The 9,323-nt window shown below is 38.1% G+C and overlaps 1 long non-coding RNA gene across 1 annotated transcript in view; it reads left to right on the top strand.

Annotated features, from left to right (window-relative positions):
• The window catches only part of LOC119939130, a 48,325-nt gene extending 45,396 nt beyond the window's left edge, over nt 1–2,929 (top strand). Inside the window, exon 3 of the long non-coding RNA XR_005454643.1 lies at nt 2,804–2,929. This is a non-coding gene — a long non-coding RNA (uncharacterized LOC119939130). The remainder of the gene's footprint in view (nt 1–2,803) is intronic.
• The last annotated feature ends 6,394 nt before the right edge of the window (nt 2,930–9,323 follow it).

A 9,323-nucleotide genomic window follows, 5' to 3' on the forward strand; every position in this document is an offset into this window, starting at 1 on the left:
TTTTAATTGTGTCTCCTTGGCTATTGGCCCATGGTTAATCAGATTTTTATAGTTATTGCATTTACCATAGCCTGCCTTAACTATAGCATCAGCTCCTAGGCTTACCTCCCTACCTTCTATCTCTGTCCTCTACAGTCCATACTTAATTATTCTGCCCAGATCATTTTTCTAGAGGAGCAGCATGGCTCAGTGGAAACAGCACGGGCTTTGGAGTCAGAGGTCATGGGTTCAAATCCTGGCTCTGCCAATTGTCAGCTGTGTGACTTTGGGCAAGTCACTAAACTTCTCTGTGCCTCAATTCCCTCATCTGTAAAATGGGGATTAAGACCGTGAGCCCTCTGTGGGACAACCTGATTGCCTTGTAACCTCCCCAGTGCTTAGAACAGTGCTTTGCACATAGTAAGCGCTTAATAAATGCCATCATTATTATTATTATAAAAATTTCCACACCACATCTCTCCACTCTTCAGAAAGGTCCAATAGTTGCCTGTCTACCTTTGTTCAAACAGAAACTCCTTACCATTGGTTTAAGGCACTAAGTTCCTGCACCGCCCACCATACCCGCTCTTCCTGACTTCACTGATCTCCTACAACCAATCTTTATACTTTATTTCTCCAACACCAACTTACTCTCCGTACCTCAATCTATCTTGCCACCCACCCCTCACTCATATCCCCTCTATGGGCTTGAACTCCCTTCCCCTTCATATCCAAAAGAGTACAAGTTTTGCCATCTTCAAAACCCTCCTAAAATTAAATGTGGAAGATGGTTTTCCTGACTAAGCCCTCATTATATCCTATTTTCTCTCATTTCTGTGTTGTCTATAATCTTGGATCTGTACTCTTTAAATTAATCTGCCCCACTGGAATTGTGATTAGAAAGGCCAAACACTTTTTGAGGCCCTGCACAAGCCATGAAAACTATAGCCAATTTGTCTCTCCAGGTTCTCAGTCCTGAACTATCAGGAAAGATGCCATCTGTCATTCCTGATGGGAAACTCCATCCAAATTCTTTCTGCATTTCCCTTAAGATATTTATCAGTGGGCATTTTCTTTTAAATCTTCTGATGTCCCTAAATATGTGTGAAAGTTGCAAGTCTTTATTCTATCTTAAACCAATTCCCCCGCACTTTTTTCTTCCTTTCAATAGAGGCATGATCTTCAGTTATAAATACATTGGGATCCATCTCAGGATTTTGGTCAACATCCTTAAACATATTTAGAAAAGATTCTCTTCATTCCTTCACTCAAATGAAATAGAAAAGCAATTTCAGATTTCATGGCTGATTAAATGCTCAAGTGACAATTCCCCTTGACAGCTGATAAATGGGAATGCATCACAACTACCTAGGATATAAACATTTTGAGGTATTTTAAAAGGTGAAAATGACTTGATTGTGAAAACCCAGAACCAACTTTGAGTTCTTTTTCATGGTATTTGTTAAGCACTCACACTGTGTCAAATACTGCCCTAAACACTGGGGTAGACTGCCCAGGATATTCCATTCCATCAGGGTTAAGCTTGGGAAAAAGTGAATGTTGGTAATTTTGATGTAGGGTTATTTGAATTAGAAGAACAATCAGATTTTTCTATTCATTGTGGAAAAGTATTACTGGATTCATACAAAGTATTGCAATTCCTCTGGCTGTTCCCTTCTATTCTGCATTCACCATGAAGGTGTAGAGAATCTTTCTATACTATGATATTTCTGTTTATCTTCTGAGATAATCCTGATATTACTCTCTCAGTTAATAATGAAAGAATCCTGCTATAATTCTCTCTGATAGTTTAAAATGAAGGAATATAAATTACTGTTATGGTTCTATGCAGACATTTATACCACTTATACTTTGGGTGTTCAGCAGAAGCAAGTCTGTGTATGCCTCACTGCGATGGCACTGAATGCTTTATTAATTCAAAAATTATTTGTTTTTTTCAAGATTTAATTATCTGTTAATGAAACTCTCATATTCTCTTCTTCTGTTGGTCATGTGGCTTCTCTCAGGTTTTGTGTCTCTTTGGCAATTGACCTCTCTTAAAAAATTCATGTCCCCTGAGACTAGAGCTGCATCTTATTTTTCCCCTTCACTGCCACACTGTGGGACAGAGATTTTATCCAACCTGATTATTTTGTATCTAACCCAGGGCTTAGTACAGTGCTTGGTACATGGTAAGCACTTAACAAAATACCACAAGTATTATTATTATTATTATTATTATTGTCTATCAGTCCTCAATCCTCTTGCTTCTGAAACAGAGGGACAGAAAGAACTATATTAAACACAAAGAGATATAAAATAGAATACAAATTCTTTTCTCTCTGGGAGATTTAGTATCATACTAAATTCTTACTCATTAAACTGTTTCCTGATGGATTAGTGTCTGAGTACTGTGGGAATGGTATTACTTTCTCAAATAAAATGGTTTGTTTGGAACCACTGCTGAACTCAATTAAAAAGTTTATTTCCTGGGAATGCATCCTTCATGATGAAACATATCTCATCTTCGTCTGAGCCTCATAGATAATAAGGTCTCCATGCTTGACTCACTAGAAAAGATCCTGTAATGTGTACCTTAAAGTGTGGTGATGGACAATGGAGTCTGTCGTTTAGAAATAACAGATGAGCCTTAAACTTTAGGCTCAAGAACCTGCAGGGAGGATTTGATTATTTGTAATGATAATGATTTGTTCCGTGACACTCACACTTTCTTTCCTCTCACAGAATAGTCTATCAGGACATAGGGTGCAACAAAGGCAGGTGGAAAGCAACATATAATGAAACGTACACAAATATTTTTTAGGTGCGGCATCTGTTTACAATCTAAGTGAACACAGCAGTCTTCCAAGGCCATTTCATGGTTCCAGTAAGACATGAAGGCAGAAGGAATTCCAGGCAGGGGGAGGATGCCGGCCGGAAGCCGACCATGAGAAAGATAATCAATCAATAAATTTGTGGTACCTATTCAGCACTTAGACCTCACTTCTATTTTTCTTCCCTCTGCAACATCTTTGCACATCGGTATGTTCTCCTTTAGCACTTTGATATTCACTCCACCCCTACCCCACAGCTCTTTTGTACATCTCCATCTGTAGTTTACTTTAATGTCTGTCTTCCCCACAAATCTATAAGCTCTTCATGGGCAGGGATCACGTCTATGTATACTATTGTATTGTACTTTCTCAAGGGCTTATTACAGGGCTCTGCACCCAGTAAGTGCTCAATAAGTATCATTACCTGATTGACTAATTGATATTCCCTGGCATACAGAGTGCAACAAGTAAGAAGCAAGGAAAGGGTACAGAACGTCAGGAAATGTGCTATGATTTTTACATAGAAATGCAGTAGTGGCCAAAAAGACTACAACTTTGCACCAATATTGGATCAGAGAACACAGACCAGAGGGGATTGTCGGGTAACTTCATCACTATCTGAGGCAGTCATTAATGCCAACGTTAGCCAGCTATTTTGAGAATTCAAACTTCCATTGTTCTCCCCAAAGCACTTAATGCACTTCTTCACACTCAGTGACCACTCACTAAACAACACTAATAATCACAGTAAAGTTAGCACTCATTAAATACCATTTGTTAATCGATTACATGATTCCTGCTAAGACTGTCCACCACATGAGACATTCCAGATGTTTCTTCAGTCAGAAACTGTCACCACTGATGACATATTTGCATATTTGCATCGCTTTTTCAACTCCCCCATTCATCCCTCCAGTTCCCAAAGTGAGAGATGTGGGTTTAACTTTGAATACTCTATGTTACTGGTATCTTTTTTTTTATTTGTATATGTTAAGCGCTTACAATGTGTCAGGCCCTGAATTAAGTGCTGGGGTAGGTACAAGGTAATCAGGTTGGACATAGTCCATGTCTCACATGGGGCTCACAGTCTTAATCTCTGTTTTATAGTTGAGGTAACCAAGGCTCAGAGAAGTTAAGTGATTTGCCTAAGGTCACACAGCAGGTGAGTGGCAGGGCATCTTGGTTATAAACTGAGTCCTCCATCAATCAATCATAGTTATTGAGAACTTCCTGTGTGCAGAGGACTGTACTATGTGCTTGGGAGAATACAAAATAACAGGATTGGTAGATACGTTCCCTGCCTACAGTCTACAGTCTCAAGACCAACTTGACAGACAGAGGGACACAGTTAAAACTGCTGTGATTAGTGATACTGAGGAATTGGGAAATAAATGGGTGTCTAGTCCAGAACTCAATTTGGATTTATTAGAACCTGAATAAGGTAGCATCAACCTCAAGTTCACATTATCCTTCAAATACGTGTAAGAATTTTCTCGTTATTTTCTCTCAAAACTTCTGAATTTCCTTTGGCTTCATTTAAGTTTAGCTATTTTAAGTCACATAAGAAATATGGCACTAGGCCAGTTCAATAATGATATAATTGACTTGCACTCTGGTGTGAGCATTCTGGAATACAGTTTTCTATACATTTTTGAGGGAATGTCATAAATGTGAATTTGAATTTAATGTGTGATCCTGAGCTGTATTCTGCAGTGATATATTGAAATGAATACGGCCATAGGAAAATGAAATTTGGAGAGTGTTTGCGGTTTATCTGTGTCTCTATGACAATGAATTTTAATCGGGGATGCTGTTGGTGTTTATATAATAGTTATAATGTAAAATCTCCCCCAGCTGAATGATCCTTCAAATGTGTTTTCATTTTCACTCAGGACAAATACTATCCTGTTAAGTACATGTTCTTGAAGAATTGAGGTTTCTTTACCAATTCAGGGTTGATTATAGGCAAACTTCTAGACTTGTACTAGTAAATTAAAACATTTCATAATATAGAAACATCCTTATTCAAATAGAGTGTTGTATATGTAAATGTTAAATCTACTTTCACTTGCTATATGACTAATATGTAAATACAAAGTGATAGGGACAACATAACACAAATATTTGTAAATACTAATATAGATTGAATTCTGATTATAAAGAGATGAGCCAAAATTAAAGTTCAAAGATTCTCAGATTTCATAAAGATCTTAGGTAATAAGAAGCAGAATAAAATGAATTATTGGAAGCAAGGGTGCATTCAGAGACCTTTCTGCTTTAATCTATTATATTTTCAGGGTTGTGGAATTGAATGTCATTTAACAGGGAAAGACTTCAATTCCTCAATGGGATTTATTGACTACTTACTGTGTGCAGAGCACTGTACTATTTGGGAGAGAGTACAACAGAGTTGGTAGACACATTCTCAACTCACAATGAAATTCTATACTTTTGGTGTTATAGGGACAGATATAAGTATATATTTATGAGTGAGTGTGTGCAGTAAAGGTGATAGCCAGGCAGACACTTGGATAATAGAGAGACAGAGTCATTGACTCAAACAGAGAAATGCTCAGGCATGTAGGGATATAGGAAGAAGTGCCAGGGAGTGGGAGCATGGAGGGTAGGGAAGTAAGAGATCTCAGAATGGAAAATCAGGAGGAAGGAGATGTTAAAGAGATAGTGAGGAGAAGAGATGGAATGAAGTGGCTGTCACAAGACATGAAGGGAACCAAAGATATTTCTTCAGCTCCACTAATCTGTGAGGTTCCTCTTTGTTGTAGTAATAATAATAGCAATATATACTAAGCATCCTCAGTTCAGTTAATTCTACTAAGCACTGGGGAAATAGAAAATAAAACAGTGTGTTTTGAGAGAGAGAAAATTGGAGCTCAGAAAAGTTCTCTCCACAATGACATTGAAACACTTACGTGTCATCTAAGCTTAGGAACTCAACCATACATCCCACTGTAGTGTGCAATCACTTATGCACATATTTTTTATCTCTTTTGTCTCCCTATCTCCTAATGCCTAGCTCTACCACTAGAATGTAGGTTTTTTCCTTTTACCTTACAGGTGGTACAGAACCATGGGGAGGAGTCAGAATCTGTGTGAGGGCAGGGTGAAGGATGGGTCTGCCATACCTGGTGGCTTGTAGGGCCCTACACATGGTAAGAGTTCAATAAATATGATTGATTGATTGATTCAAATGGGAGAGACTTTAACCTTGTTGTGGGCAAGGAATGTGTCTGTTTATTGTTGTGATGTACTCTCCCAAGAGTTTAGTACAGGGCTCTGCACCCAGTACTAAATTAAAGTTCTGACTGAATAAAGTTCTGACTAAATATGACTGAAAGGTCGAACTGGGTGGGAAGACGAGGACATGTTAAGCTTGATGTGATGGAGGGACAACTAAGTAGAACTGTCTTGAAGGCAAGAGGAAATGCAGAGAGGGAGAGAGATCAGGGCTGGAGATGTAGATTTGTGTATCGTTCACATAGAGGTGGTAGTTGAAGCCATGGAAACGATCGACTTATCCAAGGGACTGGATGTAGATGGAAAATAGAAGGGGACCCAGAAGTGAACCTTGAGGGACACCCACAGTAAGGGGGTGAGAAGCAGAGGAAGAGCCTGTGAAGGAGTCTGAGAATGAACAGCCAGAAAAATAAGAGGAAAACCAGGAGAGGACAGAGTCAGTGAAAGCAAGTTTGGATAATGTTTCCAGGAGAAGGGGGTGATCCGCAATGTTGAAAGCAGCTGAGAGGTTGAGGAGGATTAGGATGGACAATAGTTAGGGTACTGCTTTCACTTTGAACACAATACCAATTTTGTAGGCAAATAATGTCATAAAATTAATTGTACACAGAAACTCAAGTTGTGAAATCTAAATCAATGGTGTGATTTTAAAAAATGGAAAAAGCACAATTCATTTTCTAATTTAAATAAGATCTGAGGGAGCAATGGCAAAACAACACCTTCCAAGGACTTCGGGTTAACTGATACTGGTACAGTGTTGTGGTAGATGTACTATCAATCCATTGTATTTAGTGAGTGGTTACAGTGTGCAAAGCACTGTACTAAACACCTGGGAGAGTACAACACAACAATATAATAGACACATTCTCTGCTGACAGTGAGCTTACAGTCTGGAGGCACTGTGACGGTGTAATAATTACCCATGGAAAAAAGGTACCTTGGTTTTAATGTAACGTTTCTGTGTTAAGGCACTTTGGTGGAAGCACTACTTCATTCAGATCACAATAGAGAGGTTGAGTGCTTTGCAGCATTGACTCCTAGTTGTTGGCAGCAATGTAAACAGTTCCCTCATGGTTCGAAAGAATCATTTTTCTGCCCAGAGAGCCTAATTTATCATCAGGGAGTAACTTCAGACAGCGGAGGGACTGGATTTGTTGTTTTCTGTTTTAAACTTCCATTGGGAGAGACTATGTGGTGGAAACTTTTTTTTTTAACACGATGCCCAAGGGCATTGTGCAGTTTTAGAAATAGACCCCTGAGCTGGCAGTGATTCACTGAGCCCTTGTCATCAGTTCAAGGTCCCTGGCAGGGCCATTTCATTACAGCAAAAGGCAAATACGACATGAAAAATGTCCTGAATTTTTATCAAAAAAATATTAGGGTTCGAAGCACATTAACATTTGAGGATTCACTGCCTATCAAAGAGGAAATCTCATCTAAGAGGAGAACACCAATGAGGTTTCTTATTTACTTTGCTGGAGTATGTCTATTTTTAATGACAAGGGAAATGTAGAAAATAGCTTAGCCTGCATTTCGGTACAGAAATTTAGGGTTTTGTACAACTTAACTCATTTTTCACTGTCCTGGGTGGTTTTTTTTAATTTAGATGAACCTCCCTGCAAATGATTATTTTAAAAATTTTGTCCTTTTAACATTTAATTGCTAAAATGAGAAGTAATAGCTTTTTTTTTTCAAATGCATTTAATTCTGTTGGATTCACCTGAGTTATTTGGAGACAATTTAATAATTGATCATTTTATTATCAATATTGTCATTAGCATCAATAGAATCAACATATATTTTGGATTATTTTAAAACACATCTTATATATTATTTATGAGAAATTTATTTTTGGCCTACAGACCTACAGTTTTCTTGAGTAACTGGAGCTGTTCATCATTTTTTATTTATCTCATGGATAAATGTCATAATTCCTCTTTCTTCAATATGGAGACCTCACCCCCAAAACTTAACATTTAGACATTCTTAATTTTTGGATCGATACTGGTATAAATATCATAAATTACGTAAAGTTGCCGTAGGGCCCTGTGTGTGCCAAGAAATAACTGGGATGTAAATTGTTCTTATAGTCTCACATTCTCATTTTCAGCACATATATTTATGCTTATTCAGTTGCACATTAAATTACATTGTTCATGACTTTATTTGTAAACAACTTTATATCTGTCTCCCCTGATTACAGTATAGTCTTTTCATAGGCAGGGGATGTGCCACTTGCTTGTTTTGTATTTCCAAAGCACTTGGGGCAGAACTACTGCCACTCTTATTACTACTAATGCTGCTATTACTTTAGTCCCTTGTTTCCTTTGCAAACTTGAGAAAAAAGGTAATTCTACATAGTTCACTGATGACAAGATTTTGTCAGTGTGTCAGATGGGATAAAAAGATCAACATGTTAATGAAAATCCTCTCCACATGATGTGTTTCTAATGTTTCCCCTTGCTACTTGGGCACATGTGTCTCTGTTTTTATTTATCACTCTTGGTTTTATGATTTTTGAGACAGTTGGCCCAGTTCTGATTGCTGCCTACTAAGACTAATTTCTCTTTTGCACTGTTCCACTGAGTCTTGAAAAGATTTCTTCTCTCCACCCTTTTTATAATTCTCCCATTCAATTCCCCATCTCAAACCTGTATGGGTATCTTGCTGTCAATACCCAATGTACCATCATGTGTTCTGATATTTAAAGATGTGACGATGGTTTTAGTGCAGATACTCAACATCATTTTCAAAGGGAGAAACTGCAGTGTGGTTCAGTGAAAATAGCACATGCTTGGGAGTCAGAGGTCATGGGTTCTAATCCTGGCTCCACCACTTGTCAGTTGTGTGACTTTGGGCAACTTCTCTGTGCCTGTTACCTCATCTGTAAAATGGAGATTAAGACTGTAAGCCCCATGTGGGACAACCTTATTATCTTGTATCTCCCCCAGCACTTGGAACAGTGCTTGGCACATAGTAAGTGCTTAACAAATGCCATCATTATTATTATTATTATTATTATTTTGTTTCAAATCATATTGTGGGGAAAAGCTATCTTTCAATTTGTACTTGGTGGGAAGCAAGTTGTAGCAAGAAGAAGTAATCCTCACTGCAATCATTCTGGTAATGTAGCCATAGAATTTTCTTGGTAAAAATATGGAAATAGTTTGCCATTGCCTCCTTCTGCTAAGGAAACTTGAATTTCCACCTTTGACTCTCCTCCATGCCTCTGCTGTCCAGCACAGGTAAGTTTTG

This window comes from Tachyglossus aculeatus, chromosome 17 (genome assembly GCF_015852505.1).
Source record: "Tachyglossus aculeatus isolate mTacAcu1 chromosome 17, mTacAcu1.pri, whole genome shotgun sequence".
Classification (NCBI taxonomy): domain Eukaryota; kingdom Metazoa; phylum Chordata; class Mammalia; order Monotremata; family Tachyglossidae; genus Tachyglossus; species Tachyglossus aculeatus.